We start from the raw sequence: 27,919 nt of genomic DNA, 5'->3' as shown, positions 1-27,919 counted from the left end.
CAGTTCTGACCCTCTGACAGTGCAGTGTTCCCTCAGTACTGACCCCTCTGATAGTGCAGCACTCACTCAGTACTGCCCCTCTGACAGTGCAGCACCCCCTCAGTACTAACCCTCTGACAGTGCATTGCTCCCTCAGTACTGACACTCTGACAATGCAGCACTCCCTCAGTACTGCCCCTCTGACAGTGCAGTGCTCCCTCAGTACAGACCCTTCGACAGTGCTGCACTGCCTCAGTACTGACCCTCTGACAGTGCAGCATTCCCTCAGTACTGCCCCTCTGACTGTGCAGCACTCCCTCAGTACTGACCCTCTGACAGAGCAGTGCCCCCTCAGTACTGACCCTCTGACAGTGCAGCACTCCCTCAGTACTGGCCCTTTGAAAGTGCAGCTCCTTCTCAGTACTGACCCTCCAACAGTGCAGCACTCCCTCAGTACTGACCCTCTGACAGTGCAGCACTCCCTCAGTACTGCCCCTCTGACAGTGCAGCACACCCTCAGTACTGACCCTCTGACATTGCAGTGCTCCCTCAGTACTGACCCTCTAACAGTGCTGCACTCCCTCAGTAAAGACCCTTCGACAGTGCAGCGCTCCCTCAGTACTGAACCTTCGACAGTGCAGCACACCCTCAGTACTGACCCTCTGACAGTGCAGCACTCCCTCAGTACTGACCCTCTGACAGTGCAGTGCTCCCTCAGTACTGACCCCTCTGACAGTGTATCACTCCCTCAGTACTGACCCTCTGACAGTGCAGCACTCCCTCAGGACTGACCCTCTGACAGTGCATTGCTCCCTCAGTACTGACCCTCTGAGAATGCAGCACTCCCTCAGTACTGCCCCTCTGACAGTGCAGTGCTCCCTCAGTAGTGACCCTCTGACAGTGCAGCACTCCCTCAGTACTGACCCTCTGACAGTGCAGTGTTCCCTCAGTACTGACCCCTCTGACAGTGTCGCACTCCCTCAGTACTGACCCTCTGACACTGCAGCACTCCCTCAGTACTGACACTCTGACAGTGCATAGCTCCGTCAGTACTGACACTCTGACAATGCAGCACTCCCTCAGTACTGCCCCTCTGACAGTGCAGTGCTCCCTCAGTACAGACCCTCCGACAGTGCAGCACTCCCTCAGTACTGACACTCTGACAGTGCAGCACTCCCTCAGTACTGCCCCTCTGGCAGTGCAGCACTCCCGCAGTACTGACCCTCTGACAGAGCAGTGCCCCCTTAGTACTGACCCTCTGACAGTGCAGCACTCCCTCAGTACTGGCCCTTTGAAAGTTCAGCTCTCCCTCAGTACTGACCCTCCAACAGTGCAGCACTCCCTCAGTACTGGCCCTTTTTAAGTTCAGCTCTCCCTCAGTACTGACCCTCCAACAGTGCAGCACTCCTTCATAACTGACCCTCTGACAGTGCAGCACTCCCTCAGTTCTGACCCTCTGACAGTGCAGTGTTCCCTCAGTACTGACCCATCTGATAGTGTCGCACTCCCTCAGTACTGACCCTCTGACAGTGCAGCACTCCCTCAGTACTGACCCTCTGACAGTGCATTGCTCCCTCAGTACTGACATTCTGACAATGCAGCACTCCCTCAGTACTGCCCCTCTGACAGTGCAGTGCTCCCTCAGTACAGACCCTTCGACAGCGCAGCACTCCCTCAGTACTGACACTCTGACAGTGCAGCAGTCCCTCAGTACTGCCCCTCTGGCAGTGCAGCACACCCGCAGTACTGACCCTCTGACAGAGCAGTGCCCCCTTAGCACTGACCCTCAGACAGTGCAGCACTTCCTCAGTACTGGCCCTTTGAAAGTTCAGCTCTCCCTCAGTACTGCCCCTCTGACAGTGCAGCACTCCCTCAGTACTGACCCTCTGACAGTGCAGCACTCCCTCAGTTCTGTCCATCTGACAGTGCAGTGTTCCCTCAGTACTGACCCCTCTGATAGTGTCGCACTCCCTCAGTACTGACCCTATGACAGTGCAGCACTCCCTCAGTACTGACCCTCTGACAGTGCATTGCTCCCTCAGTACTGACACTCTGACAATGCAGCACTCCCTCAGTACTGCCCCTCTGACAGTGCAGTGCTCCCTCAGTACAGACCCTTCGACAGTGCAGCACTGCCTCAGTACTGACCCTCTGACAGTGCAGCACTCCCTCAGTGCTTCCCCTCTGACTGTGCAGCACTCCCTCAGTCCTGAGCCTCTGACAGAGCAGTGCCCCCTCAGTACTGACCCTCTGACAGTGCAGCACTCCCTCAGTACTGGCCCTTTGAAAGTTCAGCTCTCCCTCAGTACTGACCCTCCGACAGTGCAGCACTCCCTCAGTACTGACCCTCTGACAGTGCAGCTCTCCCTCAGTACTGCCCCTCTGACAGTGCAACACTCACTCAGTACTGACCCTCTGACAGTGCAGTGCTCCCTCAGTACTGACCCTCTGACAGTGCTGCACTCCCTCAGTACTGACCCTTCGACAGTGCAGCGCTCCCTCAGTACTGACACTTCGACAGTGCAGCACTCCCTCAGCACTGACCCTCTGACAGTGCAGCACTCCCTCAGTACTGCCCCTCTGACAGTGCAGTGCTCCCTCAGTACAGACCCTTCGACAGTGCAGCACTGCCTAAGTACTAACCCTCTGACAGTGCAGCACTCTCTCAGTACTGCCCCTCTGACTGTGCAGCACTCCCTCAGTACTGACCCTCTGACAGTGCATTGCTCCCTCAGTACTGACCCTCTGACAGTGCAGCACTTCCTCAGTACTGGCCCTTTGAAAGTTCAGCTCTCCCTCAGTACTGACCCTCCAACAGTGCAGCACTCCCTCAGTACTGACCCTCTGACAGTGCAGCGCTCCCTCAGTTCTGACCCTCTGACAGTGCAGTGTTCCCTCAGTACTGACCCCTCTGATAGTGTCGCACTCCCTCAGTACTGACCCTCTGACAGTGCAACACTCCCTCAGTACTGACCCTCTGACAGTGCATTGCTCCCTCAATACTGACACTCTGTCAATGCAGCACTCCCTCAGTACTGCCCCTCTGACAGTGCAGTGTTCCCTCAGTACAGACCCTTCGACAGTGCAGCACTCCCTCAGTACTGACACTCTGACAGTGCAGCACTCCTCAGTACTGCCCCTCTGGCAGTGCAGCACTCCCGCAGTACTGACCCTCTGACAGAGCAGTGCCCCCATAGTACTGACCCTCTGACAGTGCAGCACTCCCTCAGTACTGGCCCTTTGAAAGTTCAGCTCTCCCTCAGTACTGACCCTCCAACAGTGCAGCACTCCCTCAGTACTGACCCTCTGACAGTGCAGCACCCCCTCAGTTCTGACCCTCTGACAGTGCTGTGTTCCCTCAGTACTGACACCTCTGATAGTGTCGCACTCCCTCAGTACTGACCCTCTGACAGTGCAGCACTCCCTCAGTACTGACCCTCTGACAGTGCATTGCTCCCTCAGTACTGACACTCTGACAATGCAGCACTCCCTCAGTACTGCCCCTCTGACAGCGCAGTGCTCCCTCAGTACAGACCATTCGACAGTGCAGCACTGCCTCAGTACTGACCCTCTAACAGTGCAGCACTCCCTCAGTACTGCCCCTCAGACTGTGCAGCACTCCCTCATTACTGACCCTCTGACAGAGCAGTGCCTCCTCAGTACTGACCCTCTGACAGTGCAGCACTCTCTCAGTACTGGCCCTTTGAAAGTTCAGCTCTCCCTCAGGACTGACCCTCCAACAGTGCAGCACTCTCTCAGTACTGACCCTCTGACAGTGCAGCACTCCCTCAGTACTGCCCCTCTTACAGTGCAGCACTCCCTCAGTACTGACCCTCTGACAGTGCAGCACTCCCTCAGTACTGACCGTCTGACAGTGCATTGCTCCCTCACTACTGCCCCTCTGACAGTGCAGCACTCCCTCAGTACTGACCGTCTGACAGTGTCGCACTCCCACAGTACTGCCCCTCTGACAGTGCAGCACTCCCTCAGTGCTGCCCCTCTGACAGTGCAGCACTCCCTCAATTTTGGCCCTTTGCAAGTTCAGCTCTCCCTCAGTACTGACCCTCTGACAGTGCAGCACTCCCTCAGTACTGACCCTCTGACAGTGCATTGCTCCATCAGTACTGACCCTCTGACAGTGCAGCTCTCCCTCAGTACTGACCCTCTGACATTGCAGCACTCCCTCAGTACTGCACCTCTGACAGTGCCACACTCCCTCAGTACTGCCCCTCTGACATTGCAGCACTCCCTCAGTACTGCACCTCTGACAGTGCAGCACTCCCTCAGTACTGACCCTCTGACAGTGCAGCACTCACTCAGTACTGCCCCTCTGACAGTGCAGCACTCCCTCAGTACTGACCCAATGACAGTGCAGTGCTCCCTCAGTACTGACCCTCTGACAGTGCAGCACTCCCTCAGTACTGAACCTCTGACAGTGCATTGCTCCCTCAGTACTGACCCTCTGACAATGTAGCACTCCCTCAGTACTGACCCTCTGACAGTACAGTGCTCCCTCAGTACTGACCCCTCTAACAGTGCCGCACTCCCTCATTACTGACCCTCTGACAGTGCAGCACTCCCTCAGTACTAACCCTCTGACAGTGCATTGCTCCCTCAGTACTGACCCTCTGACAATGCAGCACTCCCTCAGTACTGCCCCTCTGACAGTACAGTGCTCCCTCAGTAGAGACCCTCTGACAGTGCAGCATTCCCTCAGTACTGACCCTCTGACAGTGCAGTGTTCCCTCAGTACTGACCCCTCTGACAGTGTCGCACTCCCTCAGTACTGACCCTCTGACAGTGCAGCACTCCCTCAGAACTGACCCTCTGACAGTGCGTTGCTCCCTCAGTGCTGACACTCTGACAATGCAGCACTCCCTCAGTACTGCCCCTCTGACAGTGCAGTGCTCCCTCGGTACAGACCCTTCGACAGTGCAGCACTCCCTCAGTACTGAACCTCTGACAGTGCAGCACTCCCTCAGTACTGCCCCTTTGACAGTGCAGCACTCCCTCAGATCTGACCCTCTGACAGAGCAGTGCCCCCACAGTACTGACCCTCTGACAGTGCAGCACTCCCTCAGTACTGGCCCTTTGAAAGTTCAGCTCTCCCTCAGTACTGAACCTCCAACAGTGCAGCACTCCCTCAGCACTGACCCTCTGACAGTGCAGCACTCCCTCAGTACTGCCCCTCTGACAGTGCAGCACTCCCTCAGTACTGACCCTCTGACAGTGCAGTGCTCCCTCAGTACTGACCCTCTGACAGTGCTGCACTCCCTCAGTACTGACACTTCGACAGTGCAGCGCTCCCTCAGTACTGACCGTTCGTCAGTGCAGCACTCCCTCAGTACTGACCCTCTGACAGTGCAGCACTCCCTCAGTACTGACCCTCTGACAGTGCTTTGCTCCCTCAGTACTGACCCTCTGACAGTGTCGCACTCCCTCAGTACTGACCCTCTGACAGTGCAGCACTCCCTCAGTACTGACCCCCTGACAGTGCATTGCTCCCTCAGTACTGACCCTCTGACAATGCAGCACTCCCTCAGTACTGCCCCTCTGACAGTGCAGTGCTCCCTCAGTAGTGACCCTCTGACAGTGCAGCATTCCCTCAGTACTGACCCTCTGACAGTGCAGTGTTCCCTCAGTACTGACCCCTCTGACAGTGTCGCACTCCCTCAGTACTGACCCTCTGACATTGCAGCACTCCCAAGTACTGACCCTCTGACAGTGCATTGCTCCCTCAGTACTGACACTCTGACAATGCAGCACTCCCTCAGTACTGCCCCTCTGACAGTGCAGTGCTCCCATCAGTACAGAACCTTCGGCAGTGCAGCACTCCCTCAGTACTGACCCTCTGACAGTGCAGCACTCCCTCAGTACTGCCCCTCTGACAGGGCAGCACTCCCTCAGTACTGCCACTCTGACAGAGCAGTGCCCCCACAGTACTGACCCCCTGACAGTGCAGCACTCCCTCAGTACTGGCCCTTTGAAAGTTCAGCTCTCCCTCAGTACTGACCCTCCAACAGTGCAGCACTCCCTCAGTACTGACCCTCTGACAGTGCAGCACTCCCTCAGTACTGCCCCTCTGACAGTGCAGCACTTCCTCAGTACTGAACCTCTGACAGTGCAGTGCTACCTCAGTACTGACCCTCTGACAGTGCTGCACTCCCTCAGTACTGACATTTCGACAGTGCAGCGCTCACTCAGTACTGACCCTTCGACACTGCAGCACTCCCTCAGTACTGACCCTCTGACAGTGCAGCACTCCCTCAGTACTGACCATCTGACAGTGCATTGCTCGCTCAGTACTGACCCTCTGACAGTGCAGCACTCCCTCAGTAGTGACCCTCTGACAGTGCAGCACTCCCTCAGCACTGACACTCTGACAGTGCAGTGCTCCCACAGTACTGAACCTCTGACTGTGCATTGCTCCCTCAGTACTGACCCTCTGACAATGCAGCACTCCCTCAGTACTGACCCTCTGACAGTACAGTGCTCCCTCAGTACTGACCCCTCTAACAGTGTCGCACTCCCTCAGTACTGACCCTCTGACAGTGCAGCACTCCCTCAGTACTGACCCTCTGACAGTGCATTGCTCCCTCAGTACTGACCCTCTGACAATGCAGCACTCCCTCAGTACTGCCCCTCTGACAGTACAGTGCTCCGTCAGTAGAGACCCTCTGACAGTGCAGCATTCCCTCAGTACTGACCCTCTGACAGTGCAGTGTTCCCTCAGTACTGACGCCTCTGACAGTGTCGCACTCCCTCAGTACTGACCCTCTGACAGTGCGTTGCTCCCTCAGTACTGACACTCTGACAATGCAGCACTCCCTCAGTACTGCCCCTCTGACAGTGCAGTGCTCCCTCGGTACAGACGCTTCGACAGTGCAGCACTCCCTCAGTACTGACCCTCTGACAGTGCTGCACTCCCTCAGTACTGCCCCTCTGACAGTGCAGCACTCCCTCAGATCTGACCCTCTGACAGAGCAGTGCCCCCTCAGTACTGACCCTCTGACAGTGCAGCACTCCCTCAGTACTGACCCTCTGACAGTGCTTTGCTCCCTCAGTACTGACCCTCTGACAGTGTCGCACTCCCTCAGTACTGACCCTCTGTCAGTGCAGCACTCCCTCAGTACTGACCCTCTGACAGTGCATTGCTCCCTCAGTACTGACCCTCTGACAATGCAGCACTCCCTCAGTACTGCCCCTCTGACAGTGCAGTGCTCCCTCAGTAGTGACCCTCTGACAGTGCAGCATTCTCTCAGTACTGACCCTCTGACAGTGCAGTGTTCCCTCAGTACTGACCCCTCTGACAGTGTCGCACTCCCTCAGTACTGAGCCTCTGACAGTGCAGCACTCCCAAGTACTGACCCTCTGACAGTGCATTGCTCCCTCAGTACTGACACTCTGACAATGCAGCACTCCCTCAGTACTGCCCCTCTGACAGTGCAGTGCTCCCTCCGTACAGACCCTTCGGCAGTGCAGCACTCCCTCAGTACTGACCCTCTGACAGTGCAGCACTCCCTCAGTTCTGCCCCTCTGACAGTGCAGCACTCCCTCAGTACTGCCCCTCTGACAGAGCAGTGCCCCCACAGTACTGACCCTCTGACAGTGCAGCACTCCCTCAGTACTGGCCCTTTGAAAGTTCAGCTCTCCCTCAGTACTGACCCTCCAACAGTGCAGCACTCCCTCAGTACTGACCCTCTGACAGTGCAGCACTCCCTCAGTACTGCCCCTCTGACAGTGCAGCACTCAATCAGTACTGACCCTCTGACAGTGCAGTGCTCCCTCAGTACTGACCCTCTGACAGTGCTGCACTCCCGCAGTACTGACACTTCGACAGTGCAGCGCTCACTCAGTACTGACCCTTCGACAGTGCAGCACTCCCTCAGTACTGACCCTCTGACAGTGCAGCACTCCCTCAGTACTGACCATCTGACAGTGCATTGCTCCCTCAGTACTGACCCTCTGACAGTGCAGCACTCCCTCAGTACTGACCCTCTGACAGTGCAGCACTCCCTCAGTACTGACACTCTGACAGTGCAGTGCTCCCTCAGTACTGAACCTCTGACAGTTCAGCACTCACTCAGTACTGACCCTCTGACAGTGCATTGCTCCCTCAGCACTGGACCTCTGACAATGCAGCACTCCCTCAGTACTGCCCCTCTGACAGTGCATTGCTCCCTCAGCACTGAACCTCTGACAATGCAGCACTCCCTCAGTACTGACCCTCTGACAGTGCAGTGCTCCCTCAGTACTGACCCCTCTGACAGTGTCGCACTCCCTCAGTACTGACCCTCTAACGGTGCAGCACTCCCTCAACACTGACCCTCTGACAGTGCAGCACTCCCTCAGTACTGACCCTCTGACAGAGCAGTGCCCCCACAGTACTGACCCTCTGACAGTGCAGCACTCCCTCAGTACTGGCCCTTTGAAAGTTCAGCTCTCCCTCAGTACTGAACCTCCAAGTGCAGCACTCCCTCAGCTCTGACCCTCTGACAGTGCAGCACTCCCTCAGTACTGCCCCTCTGACAGTGCAGCACTCCCTCTGTACTGACCCTCTGACAGTGCAGTGCTCCCTCAGTACTGACCCTCTGACAGTGCTGCACTCCCTCAGTACTGACACTTCGACAGTGCAGCGCTCCCTCAGTACTGACCCTTCGTCAGTGCAGCACTCCCTCAGTACTGACCCTCTGACAGTGCAGCACTCCCTCAGTACTGACCCTCTGACAGTGCTTTGCTCCCTCAGTACTGACCCTCTGACAGTGTCGCACTCCCTCAGTACTGACCCTCTGTCAGTGCAGCACTCCCTCAGTACTGACCCTCTGACAGTGCATTGCTCCCTCAGTACTGACCCTCTGACAATGCAGCACTCCCTCAGTACTGCCCCTCTGACAGTGCAGTGCTCCCTCAGTAGTGACCCTCTGACAGTGCAGCATTCCCTCAGTACTGACCCTCTGACAGTGCAGTGTTCCCTCAGTACTGACCCCTCTGACAGTGTCGCACTCCCTCAGTACTGACCCTCTGACAGTGCAGCACTCCCAAGTACTGACCGTCTGACAGTGCATTGCTCCCTCAGTACTGACACTCTGACAATGCAGCACTCCCTCAGTACTGCCCCTCTGACAGTGCAGTGCTCCCTCCGTACAGACCCTTCGGCAGTGCAGCACTCCCTCAGTACTGACCCTCTGACAGTGCAGCACTCCCTCAGTTCTGCCCCTCTGACAGTGCAGCACTCCCTCAGTACTGCCCCTCTGACAGAGCAGTGCCCCCACAGTACTGACCCTCTGACAGTGCAGCACTCCCTCAGTACTGGCCCTTTGAAAGTTCAGCTCTCCCTCAGTACTGACCCTCCAACAGTGCAGCACTCCCTCAGTACTGACCCTCTGACAGTGCAGCACTCCCTCAGTACTGCCCCTCTGACAGTGCAGCACTCCCTCAGTACTGACCCTCTGACAGTGCAGTGCTCCCTCAGTACTGACCCTCTGACAGTGCTGCACTCCCGCAGTACTGACACTTCGACAGTGCAGCGCTCACTCAGTACTGACCCTTCGACAGTGCAGCACTCCCTCAGTACTGACCCTCTGACAGTGCAGCACTCCCTCAGTACTGACCATCTGACAGTGCATTGCTCCCTCAGTACTGACCCTCTGACAGTGCAGCACTCCCTCAGTACTGACCCTCTGACAGTGCAGCACTCCCTCAGTACTGACACTCTGACAGTGCAGTGCTCCCTCAGTACTGAACCTCTGACAGTTCAGCACTCACTCAGTACTGACCCTCTGACAGTGCATTGCTCCCTCAGCACTGAACCTCTGACAATGCAGCACTCCCTCATTACTGCCCCTCTGACAGTGCATTGCTCCCTCAGCACTGAACCTCTGACAATGCAGCACTCCCTCAGTACTGACCCTCTGACAGTGCAGTGCTCCCTCAGTACTGACCCCTCTGACAGTGTCGCACTCCCTCAGTACTGACCCTCTAACGGTGCAGCACTCCCTCAACACTGACCCTCTGACAGTGCAGCACTCCCTCAGTACTGACCCTTTGAAAGTTCAGCACTCCCTCAGTACTGACCCTCTGACGTTGCAGCACTCCCTCAGTACTGACCCTTTGAAAGTTCAGCACACCCTCATGACTGACCCTCTGACAGTGCAGCACTCCCTCAGTACTGCCGCTTTGAAAGTTCAGCACTCCCTCAGTACTGAGCCTCTGACAGTGCAGCACTCCCTCAGTACTAACCCTCTGACAGTGCAGCACACCCTCAGTACTGCTGCTCTGACAGTACAGTGCTCCCTCAGTACTGACCCTCTGACAGTACAGTGCTCCCTCAGTACTGACCCCTCTAACAGTGTCGCACTCCCTCAGTACTGACCCTCTGACAGTGCAGCACTCCCTCAGTACTGACCCTCTGACAGTGCATTGCTCCCTCAGTACTGACCCTCTGACAATGCAGCACTCCCTCAGTACTGCCCCTCTGACAGTACAGTGCTCCGTCAGTAGAGACCCTCTGACAGTGCAGCATTCCCTCAGTACTGAACCTCTGACAGTGCAGTGTTCCCTCAGTACTGACGCCTCTGACAGTGTCGCACTCCCTCAGTACTGACCCTCTGACAGTGCAGCACTCCCTCAGTACTGACCCTCTGACAGTGCGTTGCTCCCTCAGTACTGACACTCTGACAATGCAGCACTCCCTCAGTACTGCCCCTCTGACAGTGCAGTGCTCCCTCGGTACAGACCCTTCGACAGTGCAGCACTCCCTCAGTACTGACCCTCTGACAGTGCAGCACTCCCTCAGTAATGCCCCTCTGACAGTGCAGCACTCCCTTAGATCTGACCCTCTGACAGAGCAGTGCCCCCAAAGTACTGACCCTCTGACAGTGCAGCACTCCCTCAGTACTGGCCCTTTGAAAGTTCAGCTCTCCCTCAGTACTGACCCTCCAAGTGCAGCACTCCCTAAGCACTGACCCTCTGACAGTGCAGCACTCCCTCAGTACTGCCCCTCTGACAGTGCAGCACTCCCTCTGTACTGACCCTCTGACAGTGCAGTGCTCCCTCAGTACTGACCCTCTGACAGTGCTGCACTCCCTCAGTACTGACACTTCGACAGTGCAGCGCTCCATCAGTACTGACCCTTCGTCAGTGCAGCACTCCCTCAGTACTGACCCTCTGACAGTGCAGCACTCCCTCAGTACTGACCCTCTGACAGTGCTTTGCTCCCTCAGTACTGACCCTCTGACAGTGTCGCACTCCCTCAGTACTGACCCTCTGTCAGTGCAGCAATCCCTCAGTACTGACCCTCTGACAGTGCATTGCTCCCTCAGTACTGACCCTCTGACAATGCAGCACTCCCTCAGTACTGCCCCTCTGACAGGGCAGTGCTCCCTCAGTAGTGACCCTCTGACAGTGCAGCATTCCCTCAGTACTGACCCTCTGACAGTGCAGTGTTCCCTCAGTACTGACCCCTCTGACAGTGTCGCACTCCCTCAGTACTGACCCTCTGACAGTGCAGCACTCCCTCAGTACTGACCCTCTGACAGTGCATTGCTCCCTCAGTACTGACCCTTTGACAGTGCAGCACTCCCTGAGTACTGACCCTCTGACAGTGCATTGCTCCCTCAGTCCTGACACTCTGACAATGCAGCACTCCCTCAGTACTGCCCCTCTGACAGTGCAGTTCTCCCTCCGTACAGACCCTTCGTCAGTGCAGCACTCCCTCAGTACTGACCCTCTGACAGTGCAGCACTCCCTCAGTTCTGCCCCTCTGACAGTGCAGCACTTCCTCAGTACTGCCCCTCTGACAGAGCAGTGCCCCCACAGTACTGACCCTCTGACAATGCAGCACTCCCTCAGTACTGGCCCTTTGAAAGTTCAGCTCTCCCTCAGTACTGACCCTCCAACAGTGCAGCACTCCCTCAGTACTGCCCCTCTGACAGTGCAGCACTCCCTCAGTACTGACCCTCTGACAGTGCAGCACTCCCTCAGTTCTGCCCCTCTGACAGTGCAGCACTCCCTTAGTACTGACCCTCTGACAGTGCAGTGCTCCCTCAGTACTGACCCTCTGACAGTGCTGCACTCCCGCAGTACTGACACTTCGACAGTGCAGCGCTCACTCAGTACTGACCCTTCGACAGTGCAGCACTCCCTCAGTACAGACCCTCTGACAGTGCAGCACTCCCTCAGTACTGACCATCTGACAGTGCATTGCTCCCTCAGTACTGACCCTCTGACAGTGCAGCACTCCCTCAGTACTGACCCTCTGACAGTGCAGCACTCCCTCAGTACTGACACTCTGACAGTGCAGTGCTCCCTCAGTACTGAACCTCTGACAGTTCAGCACTCACTCAGTACTGACCCTCTGACAGTGCATTGCTCCCTCAGCACTGAACCTCTGACAATGCAGCACTCCCTCAGTACTGCCCCTCTGACAGTGCATTGCTCCCTCAGCACTGAACCTCTGACAATGCAGCACTCCCTCAGTACTGACCCTCTGACAGTGCAGTGCTCCCTCAGTACTGACCCCTCTGACAGTGTCGCACTCCCTCAGTACTGACCCTCTAACGGTGCAGCACTCCCTCAACACTGACCCTCTGACAGTGCAGCACTCCCTCAGTACTGACCCTTTGAAAGTTCAGCACTCCCTCAGTACTGACCCTCTGACGTTGCAGCACTCCCTCAGTACTGACCCTCTGACAGTGCAGCACTCCCTCAGTACTGACCCTCTAACAGTGCAGCACTCCCTCAGTACTGACCCTCTGACAGTGTAGCACTCCCTCAGTACTGACCATCTGACAGTTTAGCACTCCCTCAGTACTGCCCCTCTGACAGTGCAGCTCTCCCTCAGTACTGACCGTCTGACAGTGTCGCACTCCCTTAGTACTGACCCTTTGAAAGTTCAGCTCTCCCTCAGTACTGACCCTTCGACAGAGCAGCGCTCCCTCAGTACTGACCCTCTGACAGTGCAGCACTCCCTCAGTACTGACTCTCTGACAGTGCAGCGCTCCCTAAATACTGCCACTCTGACAGTGCAGCACTCCCTCAGTACTGGCCCTTTGAAAGTTCAGCTCCCCCTCAGTACTGACCCTCTGACAGTGCAGCACTCCCTCAGTACTGACCCTCTGACAGTGCATTGCTCCCTCAGTACTGACCCTTTGACAGTGCAGCACTCCCTGAGTACTGACCCTCTGACAGTGCATTGCTCCCTCAGTACTGACCCTCTGACAATGCAACACTCCCTCAGTACTGCCCCTCTGACAGTGCAGCACTCCCTCAGAACTGCCCCTCTGACAGTGCAGCACTCCCTCAGTACTGGCCCTCTGACAGTGCACCACTCACTCTGTACTGCCCCTCTGACAGTGCAGCACTCCCTCAGTACTGACCCTCTGACATTGCAGTGCTCCCTCAGTACTGACCCTCTGACAGTGCAGCACTCCCTCAGTACTGACCCTCTGACAGTGCATTGCTCCCTCAGTACTGACCCTCTGACAATGCAGCACTCCCTCAGTACTGACCCTCTGACAGTGCAGTGCCCCCTCAGTACTGACCCCTCTGACAGTGCCGCACTCCCTCAGTACTGACCCTCTGACAGTGCAGCACTCCCTCAGTACTGACCCTCTGACAGTGCATTGCTCCCTCAGTACTGACCCTCTGACTATGCAGCACTCCCACAGTACTGCCCCTCTGACAGGGCAGTGCTCCCTCAGTAGCGACCCTCTGACAGTGCAGCACTCCCTCAGTACTGACCCTCTGACAGTGCAGTGTTCCCTCAGTACTGACCCCTCTGACAGTGCATTGCTCCCTCAGTACTGACAATCTGACAATGCAGCACTCCCTCAGTACTGCTCCTCTGACACTGCAGCGCTCCCTCAGTACAGACCCTTCGACAGTGCAGCACTCCCTCAGTACTGACCCTCTGACAGTGCAGCACTCCCTCAGTACTGCCCCTCTGACAGTGCAGCACTCCCTCAGTACTGACACTCTGACAGAGCAGTGCCCCCACAGTACTGACCCTCTGACAGTGCAGCACTCCCTCAGTACTGGCCCTTTTGAAAGTTCAGCTCTCCCTCAGTACTGACCCTCTGACAGTGCAGCACTCCCTCAGTACTGACCCTCTGACAGTGCAGCACTCCCTCAGTACTGCCCCTCTGACAGTGCAGCACTCCCTCAGTACTGACCCTCTGACAGTGCAGTGCTCCCTCAGTACTGACCCTCTGACAGTGCAGCACTCCCTCAGTACTGACCCTCTGACAGTGCATTGCTCCCTCAGTACTGACCCTCTGACAATGCAGCACTCCCTCAGTACTGCCCCTCTGACAGTGCAGTGCTCCCTCAGTACTGACCCTCTGACACTGCAGCACTCACACAGTACTGACCCTCTGACAGTGCAGTGCTCCCTCAGTACTGACCCCTCCGACAGTGTCGCACTCTTTCAGTACTGACCCTCTGACAGTGCAGCACACCCTCAGTACTGACCCTCTGACAGTGCATTGCTCCCTCAATACTGACACTCTGACAATGCAGCACTCCCTCAGTACTGCTCCTCTGACAGTGCAGTGCTCCCTCAGTACAGACCCTTCGACAGTGCAGCACTCCCTCAGTACTGACCCTCTGACAGTGCAGCACTCCCTCAGTACTGTCGCTCTGACAGTGCAGCACTCCCTCAGTACTGACCCTCTGACAGTGCAGTGCTCAGTCAGTACTGACCCTCTGACAGTGCAGCACTCCCTCAGTACTGACCCTTCGACAGTGCAGCGCTCCCTCAGTACTGAACCTTCGACAGTGCAGCACTCCCTCAGTACTGAACCTCTGAACGTGCAGTGCTCCCTCAGTACTGACCCTCTGACAGTGCATCACTCCCTCAATACTGACCCTTCGACAGTGCAGCGCTCCCTCACTACTGACCCTTCGACAGTGCAGCACTCCTCAGTATTGACCCTCTGACAGTGCAGGACTCCCTCAGTACTGACCCTTGGACAGTGCAGCGCTCCCTCAGTACTGACCCTTCGACAGTGCAGCACTCCCTCAGTACTGACTCTCTGATAGTGCAGCGCTCCCTCAGTACTGGCCCTTTGAAAGTTCAGCTCTCCCTCAGTACCGACCCTGAGACAGTGCAGCACTCCCTCATTACTGACCCTCAGACAGTGCAGCAGTCCCTCATTACTGACCCTCTGACAGTGCAGCGCTCCAACAGTACTGGCCCTTTCAAAGTTCAGCTCTCCATCAGTACTGACCCTCTGACAATGCAGCACTCCCTCAGTACTGCCCCTCTGACTGTGCAATGCTCCCTCAGTACAGACCATTCGACAGTGCAATGCTCCCTCAGTACAGACCCTTCGACAGTGCAGCACTCCCTCAGTACTGAGCATCTGACAATGTCGCACTCCCACAGTACTGACCCTCTGACACTGCAGTGGTCCCTCAGTACTGACCCTCTGACAGTGCAGCACTCCCTCAGTCTGACCCTCTGACAGTGCAGTGCTCCCTCAGTACTGACCCCTCTGACAGTGACGCACTCCCTCAGGACTGACCCTCTGACAGTGCAGCACACCCTCAGTACTGACCCTCTGACAGTGCAGTGCTCCCTCAGTACTGACACTCTGACAATGCAGCACTCCCTCACTACTGCCCCTCTGACAGTGCAGTGCTCCCTCAGTACAGACCCTTCGACAGTGCAGCAATGCCTCAGTACTGACCATCTGACAGTGTCGCACTCCCTCAGTACTGACCCTCTGACAGTGCAGCACTCCCTCAGTACTGCCCCTCCGACAGTGCAATCCTCCCTCAGTGCAGACCCATCGAAAGTGCAGCGCTCACTCAGTACTGCCCCTCTGACAGTGCAGTGCTCCCTTAGTAATGACACTTCGATAGTGCAGCGCTCCCTCAGTACTGACCCGCTGACAGTGTAGCACTCCCTCAGTACTGACCCTCTGACAGTGCAGTGCTCCCTTTACTGACCCTTCGACAGTGCAGCACTCCCTCAGTATTGACCCTCTGACAGTGCAGCACTCCCTCAGTACTGCCCCTCTGACAGTGCAGTGCTCCCTTAGTACTGACCCGCTGACAGTGCAGCACTCCCTCAGTACTGCCCCTCTGACAGTGCAGCGCTCCCTCAGTACAGACCCTTCGACAGTGCAGCGCTTCCTCAGTACTGACCCTCTGACAGAGCAGCACTCCCTCAGTACTGGCCCTCTGATAGGGCAGCGCTCCCTTAGTCCTGACCCTTCGACAGTGCAGCGCTCCCTCAGTACTGACCAGCTGACAGTGCAGCACTCCCTCAGTACTGCCCCTCTGACAGTGCAGTGCTCCCTCAGTACTGACCCTTCGACAGTGCAGCACTCCCTCAGTACTGACTCTCTGACAGTGCAGCACTCCGTCCGTACTGCCCCTCTGACAGGGCTGCACTCCCTCAGTACTGCCACTTTGAAAGTTCAGCACTCCCTCAGTACTTCCCCTCTGACAGTGTAGCACTCCCTCAGTACTGACCCTTCGACAGTGCAGCACTCCCTCAGTATTGACCCACCGACAGTTCAGTGCTCCCTCAGTACTGACCCTCTGACAGTGCAGCACTCCCTCAGTACTGACCCTTTGAATGTTCAGCAGTCCTTCAGTACTGCCCCTCTGACTGTGTAGCACTCCCTCAGTACTGCCCCTCTGACAGTGCAGTGCTCCCTCTGTACTGACCCTCTGACAGTGCAGCACTCCCTCAGTACAGCCCCTCTGACAGTGCAGTGCTCCCTCAGTACTGACCCTCTGACAGTGCAGCACTCCCTCAGTACTGCCCCTCTGACAGTGCAGTGCTCCCTCAGTACTGACCCTCTGACATTGCAGCACTCCCTCAGTACTGACCCTGTGACAATGCAGCACTCCCTCAGTACTGACCCTCTGACTGTGCAGCACTCCCTCAGTACTGACCATCTGGCAGTGCAGTGCTCCCTCAGTACTGTCCTTCAGACATTGCAGCACTCCCTCAGTACTGACCCTGTGACAATGCAGCACTCCCTCAGTACTGACCCTCTGACAGTGCAGCAGTCCCTCAGTACTCACCCTCTGGCAGTGCAGCACTCCCTCAGTACTGACCCTGTGACAATGCAGCACTCTCTCAGTACTGACCCTCTGACAGTGCAGCACTCCCTCAGTACTGACCCTCCGACAGTGCAGCACTCCCTCAGTACTGACCCTGAGACAATGCAGTGATCCGTCAGTACTGACCCTCCGAAAGTGCAGCACTCACGCAGTACTGACCCTGAGACAGTACAGCACTCCCTCAGTACTGCCTCTCTGACACTGCAGTGCTTCCTCAGTACTGCCCCTCTGACAGTGTAACACACCCTCATTACTGAACCTCTGACAGTGCAGCACTCCCTCAGTACTGACCCTCTAACTGTGCAGCATTCCCTCAGTACTGACCCTCTGACCGTGGAGCACTCCCTCAGTACTGACCCTCTGACAGAGCAGCACTCCCTCAGTACTGACCCTCTAACTGTGCAGCATTCCCTCAGTCCTGACCCTCTGACCGTGGAGCACTCCCTTAGTACTGACCCGCTGACAGTGCAGCACTCCCTCAGTACTGCCCCCCTGACAGTGCAGCGCTCCCTCAGTACAGACCATTCGACAGTACAGCGCTTCCTCAGTACTGACCCGCCGACAGAGCAGCACTCCCTCAGTACTGACCCTGTGACAGTGGAGCGCTCCCTCAGTACTGCCCCTCTGACAGTGCAGCGCTCCCTTAGTACTGACCCTTCAACAGTGCAGCACTCCCTCAGTACTGAGCCTCTGACAGTGCAGCACTCCCTCAGTACTGCCCCTCTGACAGTGCAGGGCTCCCTCAGTACTGACCCTTCGACAGTGCAGCACTCCCTCCGTACTGCCCCTCTAACAGTGCTGCACTCCGTCAGTACTGCCCATTTGAAAGTTCAGCACTCCCTCAATACTGCCCCTCTGACAGTGTAGCACTCCCTCAGTACAGACCCTCTGACGGTGCTGCACTCCCTCAGTACTGACCCTTTGAAAGTTCAGCAATCCCTCAGTACTGCCCCTCTGACAGTGCAGTGCTCCCTCAGTACTGACCCTCTGACAGTGCAGCATTCCCTCAGTACTGCCCCTCTGACAGTGCAGTGCTCCCTCAGTACTGACCCTCTGACATTGCAGCACTCCCTCAGTACTGACCCTGTGACAATGCAGCACTCCCTCAGTACTGACCCTCTGACTGTGCAGCACTCCCTCAGTACTGACCATCTGGCAGTGCAGTGCTCCCTCAGTACTGTCCTTCAGACATTGCAGCACTCCCTCAGTACTGACCCTGTGACAATGCAGCACTCCCTCAGTACTGACCCTCTGACAGTGCAGCAGTCCCTCAGTACTCACCCTCTGGCAGTGCAGCACTCCCTCAGTACTGACCCTGTGACAATGCAGCACTCTCTCAGTACTGACCCTCTGACAGTGCAGCACTCCCTCAGTACTGACCCTCCGACAGTGCAGCACTCCCTCAGTACTGACACTGAGACAATGCAGTGATCCGTCAGTACTGACCCTCCGAAAGTGCAGCACTCACGCAGTACTGACCCTGAGACAGTACAGCACTCCCTCAGTACTGCCTCTCTGACACTGCAGTGCTTCCTCAGTACTGCCCCTCTGACAGTGTAACACACCCTCATTACTGAACCTCTGACAGTGCAGCACTCCCTCAGTACTGACGCTCTAACTGTGCAGCATTCCCTCAGTACTGACCCTCTGACCGTGGAGCACTCCCTCAGTACTGACCCTCTGACAGTGCAGCACTCCCTCAGTACTGACCCTCTAACTGTGCAGCATTCCCTCAGTCCTGACCCTCTGACCGTGGAGCACTCCCTTAGTACTGACCCGCTGACAGTGCAGCACTCCCTCAGTACTGCCCCCCTGACAGTGCAGCGCTCCCTCAGTACAGACCATTCGACAGTACAGCGCTTCCTCAGTACTGACCCGCTGACAGAGCAGCACTCCCTCAGTACTGACCCTGTGACAGTGGAGCGCTCCCTCAGTACTGCCCCTCTGACAGTGCAGCGCTCCCTTAGTACTGACCCTTCAACAGTGCAGCACTCCCTCAGTACTGAGCCTCTGACAGTGCAGCACTCCCTCAGTACTGCCCCTCTGACAGTGCAGGGCTCCCTCAGTACTGACCCTTCGACAGTGCAGCACTCCCTCAGTACTGACTCTCTGACAGTGCAGCACTCCCTCCGTACTGCCCCTCTAACAGTGCTGCACTCCGTCAGTACTGCCCATTTGAAAGTTCAGCACTCCCTCAATACTGCCCCTCTGACAGTGTAGCACTCCCTCAGTACAGACCCTCTGACAGTGCTGCACTCCCTCAGTACTGACCCTTTGAAAGTTCAGCACTCCCTCAGTACTGCCCCTCTGACAGTGCAGTGCTCCCTCAGTACTGACCCTCTGACAGTGCAGCATTCCCTCAGTACTGCCCCTCTGACAGTGCAGTGCTCCCTCAGTACTGACCCTCTGACATTGCAGCACTCCCTCAGTACTGACCCTGTGACAATGCAGCACTCCCTCAGTACTGACCCTCTGACAGTGCAGCACTCCCTCAGTACTGACCCTCTGGCAGGACAGCACTCCCTCAGTACTGACCCTGTGACAATGCAGCACTCACTCAGTACTGACCCTCTGACAGTGCAGCGCTCCCTCAGTACTGACCCACCGACAGAGCAGCACTCCCTCAGTACTGACCCTGAGACTGTGCAGTGATCCCTCAGTACTGACCCTCCGACAGTGCAGCACTCCCTCAGTACTGCCTCTCTGACACTGCAGTTCTCCCTCAGTACTGCCCCTCTGACAGTGTAGCACACCCTCATTACTGACCCTCTGACAGTGCAGCACTCCCTCAGTACTGACCCTCTAACAGTGCAGCACTCCCTCAGTACTGAACCTCTGACAGTGTAGCACTCCCTCAGTACTGACCCTCTAACGGTGCAGCACTCCCTCAACACTGACCCTCTGACAGTGCAGCACTCCCTCAGAACTGACCCTGAGACAGTGTAGCACTCCCTCAGTACTGCCTCTCTGACACTGCAGTGCTCCCTCAATACTGCCCCTCTGACTGTGTAGCACACCCTCATTACTGACCCTCTGACAGTGCAGCATTCCCTCAGTACTGACCCTCTGACCGTGTAGCACTCCCTCAGTACTGACCCTCTAACGGTGCAGCACTCCCTCAACACTGATCCTCTGACAGTGCAGTGCTCCCTCAGTACTGATACTCTGACAATGCAGTGCTCCCTTAGTACTGACCCGCTGACAGTGCAGCACTCCCTCAGTACTGCCCCTCTGACAGTGCAGCGCTCCCTCAAAACAGACCCTTCGACAGTGCAGCGCTTCCTCAGTACGGACCCTCTGACAGAGCAGCACTCCCTCAGTACTGACACTGTGACAGTGCAGCACTCCCTAAGTACTGCCCCTCTGACAGTGCAGCGCTCCCTTAGTTCTGACCCTTCAACAGTGCAGCGCTCCCTCAGTACTGAGCTTCTGACAGTGCAGCACTCCCTCAGTACTGCCCCTCTGACAGTGCAGTGCTCCGTCAGTACTGACCCTTCGACAGTGCAGCACTCCCTCAGTACTGACTCTCTGACAGTGCAGCACTCTCTCCGTACTGCCCCTCTGACAGTGCTGCACTCCATCAGTACTGCCCCTTTGAAAGTTCAGCACTCCCTCAGTACTGCCCCTCTGACAGTGTAGCACTCCCTCAGTACTGACCCTCTGACAGTGCTGCACTCCCTCAGTACTGACCCTTTGAAAGTTCAGCACTCCCTCAGTACGGCCCCTCTGACAGTGCAGTGCTCCCTCAGTACTGACCCTCTGACAGTGCAGCACTCCCTCAGTACAGCCCCTCTGACAGTGCAGTGCTCCCTCAGTACTGACCCTCTGACATTGCAGCACTCCCTCAGTACTGACCCTGTGACAATGCAGCACTCCCTCAGTACTGCCCCTCTGACAGTACAGCACTCCCTCAGTACTGACCCTCTGGCAGTGCAGCACTCCCTCAGTACTGACCCTGTGACAATGCAGCACTCTCTCAGTACTGACCCTCTGACATTGCAGCACTCCCTCAGTACTGCCCATCTGACAGTGCAGTGATCCCTCAGTACTGACCCTCCGACAGAGCAGCACTCCCTCAGTACTGACCCTCTGACAGTGCAGTGATCCCTCAGTACTGACCCTCCGACAGTGCAGCACTCCCTCAGTACTGACACTGAGACAGTGCAGCACTCCCTCAGTACTGCCTCTCTGACACTGCAGTTCTCCCTCAGTACTGCCCCTCTGACAGTGTAGCACACCCTCATTAATGACCCTCTGACAGTGCAGCGCGCCCTCAGTACTGACCCTCGAACAGTGCAGCACTCCCTCAGTACTGACCCTCTGACAGTGTAGCACTCCCTCAGTACTGACCCTCTAACGGTGCAGCACTCCCTCAACACTGACCCTCTGACAGTGCAGCACTCCCTCAGTACTGACCCTTTGAAAGTTCAGCACTCCCTCAGTACTGACCCTCTGATAGTGCAGCACTCCCTCATTACTGACCCTTTGAAAGTTCAGCACACCCTCATTACGGACCCTGTCACAGTGCAGCACTCCCTCAGTACTGCCCCTCTGACAGTGCAGCACTCCCTCAGTACTGACCCTCTGACAGTGCAGCACTCCCTCAGTACTGCCTCTCTGACACTGCAGTGCTCCCTCAGTACTGCCCCTCTGACAGTGTAGCACTCCCTCAGTATCGACCGTCTGACAGTGCCACTCTCCCTCAGTACTGCCCCTCTGACAGTGCAGCACTCCCTCAGTACTGACCGTCTGACAGTGTCGCACTCCCTCAGTACTGACCCTTTGAAAGTTCAGCTCTCCCTCAGTACTGACACTTCGACAGTGCAGCGCTCCCTCAGTACTGACCCTCTGACAGTGCAGCACTCCCTCAGTACTGACTCTCTGACAGTGCAGCGCTCCCTCAGTACTGCCCCTCTGACAGTGCAGCACTCCCTCAGTACTGGCCCTTTGTAAGTTCAGCTCTCCCTCAGCACTGACCCTCTGACAGTGCAGCATTCCCTCAGTACTGACCCTCTGACAGTGCATTGCTCCCTCAGTACTGACCCTCTGACAATGCAGCACTCCCTCAGTACTTCCCCTCTGACAGTGCAGCACTCCCTCAGTACTGCCCCTCTGACAGTGCAGCACTCCCTCATTACTGACCCTCTGACAGTGCAGCACTCACTCAGTACTGCCCCTCGGACAGTGCAGCACTCCCTCATTACTGACCCTCTGACAGTGCAGTGTTCCCTCAGTACTGACCCCTCTGACAGTGTCGCACTCCCTCAGTACTGACCCTCTGACAGTGCAGCACTCCCTCAGTACTGGCCCTCTGACAGTGCATTGCTCCCTCAGTACTGACCCTCCGACAGTGCAGCACTCCCTCAGTACTGACCCTGAGACAGTGCAGTACTCCCTCAGTACTGCCTCTCTGACACTGCAGTTCTCCCTCAGTACTGCCCCTCTGACAGTGTAGCACACCATCATTACTGACCCTCTGACAGTGCAGCACTCCCTCAGTACTGACCCTGAGACAGTGCAGTGATCCCTCAGTACTGACCCTCCGACAGAGCAGCACTCCCTCAGTACTGACCCTGAGACAGTGCAGTGATCCCTCAGTACTGCCTCTCTGACACTGCAGTACTCCCTCAGTACTGCTCCTCTGACAGTGTAGCACACCCTCATTACTGACCCTCTGACAGTATAGCACTCACTCAGTACTGCCCCTCTGACAGTGCAGCACTCCCTCAGTACTGACCCTCTGACAGTGTCGCACTCCCTCAGTACTGACCCTCTAACGGTGCAGCACTCCCTCAACACTGACCCTCTGACAGTGCAGCACTCCCTCAGTACTGACCCAGAGACAGTGCAGCACTCCCTCAGTACTGCCTCTCTGACACTTCAGTTCTCCCTCAGTACTGCCCCTCTGACAGTGCAGCACACCCTCATTACTGACCCTCTGACAGTGCAGTGCTCCCTCAGTACTGACCCTCCGAAAGTGCAGCACTCGCTCAGTACTGACCCTGAGACAGTGCAGCACTCCCTCAGTACTGCCTCTCTGACACTGCAGTTCTCCCTCAGTACTGCCCCTCTGACAGTGCAGCACACCCTCATTACTGACCCTCTGACAGTGCAGTGCTCCCTCAGTACTGCCCCTCTGACAGTGTAGCACACCCTCATTACTGAACCTCTGACAGTGCAGCACTCCCTCAGTACTGACCCTCAAACAGTGCAGCATTCCCTCAGTACTGACCCTCTGACCGTGTAGCACTCCCTCAGTACTGACACTCTAACGGTGCAACACTCCCTCAACACTGACCCTCTGACAGTACAGTGCTCCCTCAGTGCTGATACTCTGACAATGCAGTGCTCCCTTAGTACTGACCCGCTGACAGTGCAGCACTCCCTCAGTACTGCCCCTCTGACAGTGCAGCGCTCCCTCAGTACAGACCCTTCGAGAGTGCAGCGCTTCCTCAGTACTGACCCTCTGACAGAGCAGCACTCCCTCAGTACTGACCCTGTGACAGTGCAGCATTCCCTCAGTACTGCCCCTTTGACAGTGCAGCGCTCCCTTAGTACTGACCCTTCAACAGTGAAGCGCTCCCTCAGTACTGAGCCTCTGACAGTGCAGCACGCCCTCAGTACTGCCCCTCTGACAGTGCAGTGCTCCCTCAGTACTGACCCTTCGACAGTGCAGCACTCCCTCAGTACTGACTCTCTAACAGTGCAGCACTCTCTCCGTACTGCCCTTCTGACAGTGCTGCACTCCGTCAGTACTGCCCCTTTGAAAGTTCAGCACTCCCTCAGTACTGCCCCTCTGACAGTGTAGCACTCCCTCAGTACTGACCCTCTGACAGTGCTGCACTCCCTCAGTACTGACCCTTTGAATGTTCAGCACTCCCTCAGTACTGCCCCTCTGAAAGTGCAGTGCTCCCTCAGTACTGACCCTCTGACAGTGCAGCACTCCCTCAGTACTGCCCCTCTGACAGTGCAGTGCTCCCTCAGTACTGACCCTCTGACATTGCAGCACTCCCTCATTACTGACCCTGTGACAATGCAGCACTCCCTCAGTACTGACCCTCTGACAGTGCAGCACTCCCTCAGTACTGACCCTCTGGCAGTGCAGCACTCCGTCAGTACTGACCCTGTGACAATGCAGCACTCTCTCATTACTGACGCACTGACAGTGCATCACTCCCTCAGTACTGCCCCTCTGACAGTGCAGTGATCCCTCAGTACTGACCCTCCGACAGAGCAGCACTCCCTCAGTACTGACCCTGAGACAGTGCAGTGATCCCTCAGTACTGACCCTCCGACAGTGCAGCACTCCCTCAGTACTGACACTGAGACAGTGCAGCACTCCCTCAGTACTGCCTCTCTGACACTGCAGTTCTCCCTCAGTACTGCCCCTCTGACAGTGTAGCACATCCTCAGTACTGCCCCTCTGACAGTGCAGCACTCCCTCAGTACTGCTCCTCTGACAGTGCAGCACTCCCTCATTACTGACCCTCTGACAGTGCAGCACTCACTCAGTACTGCCCCTCTGACAGTGCAGCACTCCCTCAGTTTTGACCCTCTGACAGTGCAGTGTTCCCTCAGTACTGACCCCTCTGACAGTGTCGCACTCCCTCAGTACTTACCCTCTGACAGTGCAGCACTCCCTCAGTACTGACCCTCTGACAGTGCATTGCTCCCTCAGTACTGACCCTCCGACAGTGCAGCACTCCCTCAGTACTGACCCTGAGACAGTGCAGTACTCCCTCAGTACTGCCTCTCTGACACTGCAGTTCTCCCTCAGTACAGCCCCTCTGACAGTGTAGCACACCATCATTACTGACCCTCTGACAGTGCAGCACTCCCTCAGTACTGACCCTGAGACAGTGCAGTGATCCCTCAGTACTGACCCTCCGACAGAGCAGCACTCCCTCAGTACTGACCCTGAGACAGTGCAGTGATCCCTCAGTACTGACGCTCCGACAGTGCAGCACTCCCTCAGTACTGACACTGAGACAGTGCAGCACTCCCTCAGTACTGCCTCTCTGACACTGCAGTTCTCCCTCAGTACTGCCCCTCTGACAGTGTAGCACACCCTCATTACTGACCCTCTGACAGGGCAGCACTCCCTCAGTACTGACCCTCTAACAGTGTAGCACTCCCTCAGTACTGACCCTCTGACAGTGTAGCACTCCCTCAGTACTGACCCTCTAACCGTGCAGCACTCCCTCAACACTGACCCTCTGACAGTGCAGCACTCCCTCAGTACTGACCCAGAGACAGTGCAGTGATCCCTCAGTACTGACCCTCTAACGGTGCAGCACTCCCTCAACACTGACCCTCTGACAGTGCAGTGATCCCTCAGTACTGACCCTCCGAAAGTGCAGCACTCGCTCAGTACTGACCCTGAGACAGTGCAGCACTCCCTCAGTACTGCCTCTCTGACACTGCAGTTCTCCCTCAGTACTGCCCCTCTGACAGTGTAGCAGACCCTCATTACTGACCCTCTGACAGTGCAGTGCTCCCTCAGTACTGCCCCACTGACAGTGCAGCACACCCTCATTACTGAACCTCTGACAGTGCAGCACTCCCTCAGTACCGACCCTCTAACAGTGCAGCATTGCCTCAGTACTGACCCTCTGACCGTGTAGCAGTCCCTCAGTACTGACACTCTAACGGTGCACCACTCCCTCAACACTGACCCTCTGACAGTACAGTGCTCCCTCAGTGCTGATACTCTGACAATGCAGTGCTCCCTTAGTACAGACCCGCTGACAGTGCAGCACTCCCTCAGTACTGCCCCTCTGACAGTGCAGCGCTCCCTCAGGACAGACCCTTCGACAGTGCAGCGCTTCCTCAGTACTGACCCTCTGACAGAGCAGCACTCCCTCAGTACTGCCCCTCTGACAGTGCAGCGCTCCCCTAGTACTGACCCTTCAACAGTGAAGCGCTCCCTCAGTACTGAGCCTCTGACAGTGCAGCACTCCCTCAGTACTGCCCCTCTGACAGTGCAGTGCTCCCTCAGTACTGACCCTTCGACAGTGCAGCACTCCCTCAGTACTGACTCTCTGACAGTGCAGCACTCTCTCCGTACTGCCCTTCTGACAGTGCTGCACTCCGTCAGTACTGCCCCTTTGAAAGTTCAGCACTCACTCAGTACTGCCCCTCTGACAGTGTAGCACTCCCTCAGTACTGACCCTCTGACAGTGCTGCACTCCCTCAGTACTGACCCTTTGAAAGTTCAGCACTCCCTCAGTACTGCCCCTCTGAAAGTGCAGTGCTCCCTCAGTACTGACCCTCTGACAGTGCAGCACTCCCTCAGTACTGCCCCTCTGACAGTGCAGTGCTCCCTCAGTACTGACCCTCTGACATTGCAGCACTCCCTCATTACTGACCCTGTGACAATGCAGCACTCCCTCAGTACTGACCCTCTGACAGTGCAGCACTCCCTCAGTACTGACCCTCTGGCAGTGCAGCACTCCCTCAGTACTGACCCTGTGACAATGCAGCACTCTCTCATTACTGACCCTCTGACAGTGCAGTGATCCCTCAGTACTGACCCTCCGACAGAGCAGCACTCCCTCAGTACTGACCCTGAGACAGTGCAGTGATCCCTCAGTACTGACCCTCCGACAGTGCAGCACTCCCTCAGTACTGACAATGAGACAGTGCAGCACTCCCTCAGTACTGCCTCTCTGACAATGCAGTTCTCCCTCAGTACTGCCCCTCTGACAGTGTAGCACATCCTCATTAATGACCCTCTGACAGTGCAGCGCGCCCTCAGTAATGACCCTCCAACAGTGCAGCACTCCCTCAGTACTGACCCTCTGACAGTGTAGCACTCCCTCAGTACTGACCCTCTAACGGTGCAGCAATCTCTCAACACTGACCCTCTGACAGTGCAGCACTCCCTCAGTACTGACCCTTTGAAAGTTCAGCACTCCCTCAGTACTGACCCTCTGATAGTGCAGCACTCCCTCAGCACTGACCCTTTGAAAGTTCAGCACACCCTCATTACGGACCCTCTGACAGTGCAGCACACCCTCAGTACTGCCCCTTTGAAAGTTCAGCACTCCCTCGGTACTGACCCTCTGACAGTGCAGCACTCCCTCAGTACTGACCCTCTGACAGTGCAGCACTCCCTTAGTACTGCCTCTCTGACTCTACAGTGCTCCCTCAGTACTGCCCCTCTGACAGTGTAGCACTCCCTCAGTACTGACCGTCTGACAGTGTCGCTCTCCCTCAGTACTGCCCCTCTGACAGTGCAGCACTCCCTCAGTACTGACCGTCTGACCGTGTCGCACTCCCTCAGTACTGACCCTTTGAAAGTTCAGCTCTCCCTCAGTACTGACACTACGACAGTGCAGTGCTCCCTCAGTAGTGACCATCTGACAGTGCATTGCTCCCTCAGTACTGACCCTCTGACAGTGCAGCACTCCCTCAGTACTGACCCTCTGACAGTGCATTGCTCCCTCAGTACTGACCCTCTGACAATGCAGCACTCCCTCAGTACTGCCCCTCTGACAGTGCAGCACTCCCGCAGTACTGCCCCTCTGACAGTGCAGCACTCCCTCAGTACTGACCCTCTGACAGTGCAGCACTCCCTCAGTACTGCCCCTCTGACAGTGCAGCACTCCCTCAGTACTGACCGTCTGACCGTGTCGCACTCCCTCAGTACTGACCCTTTGAAAGTTCAGCTCTCCCTCAGTACTGACACTACGACAGTGCAGCGCTCCCTCAGTCCTGACCCTCTGACAGTGCAGCACTCCCTCAGTACTGACTCTCTGACAGTGCAGCGCTCCCTCAGTACTGCCCCTCTGACAGTGCAGCACTCCCTCAGTACTGGCCCTTTGTAAGTTCAGCTCTCCCTCAGTACTGACCCTCTGAC

This window comes from Heterodontus francisci, unplaced genomic scaffold (genome assembly GCF_036365525.1).
Source record: "Heterodontus francisci isolate sHetFra1 unplaced genomic scaffold, sHetFra1.hap1 HAP1_SCAFFOLD_69, whole genome shotgun sequence".
Classification (NCBI taxonomy): Eukaryota; Metazoa; Chordata; class Chondrichthyes; order Heterodontiformes; family Heterodontidae; genus Heterodontus; species Heterodontus francisci.
Note: the sequence above shows the minus strand (reverse complement) of the source record.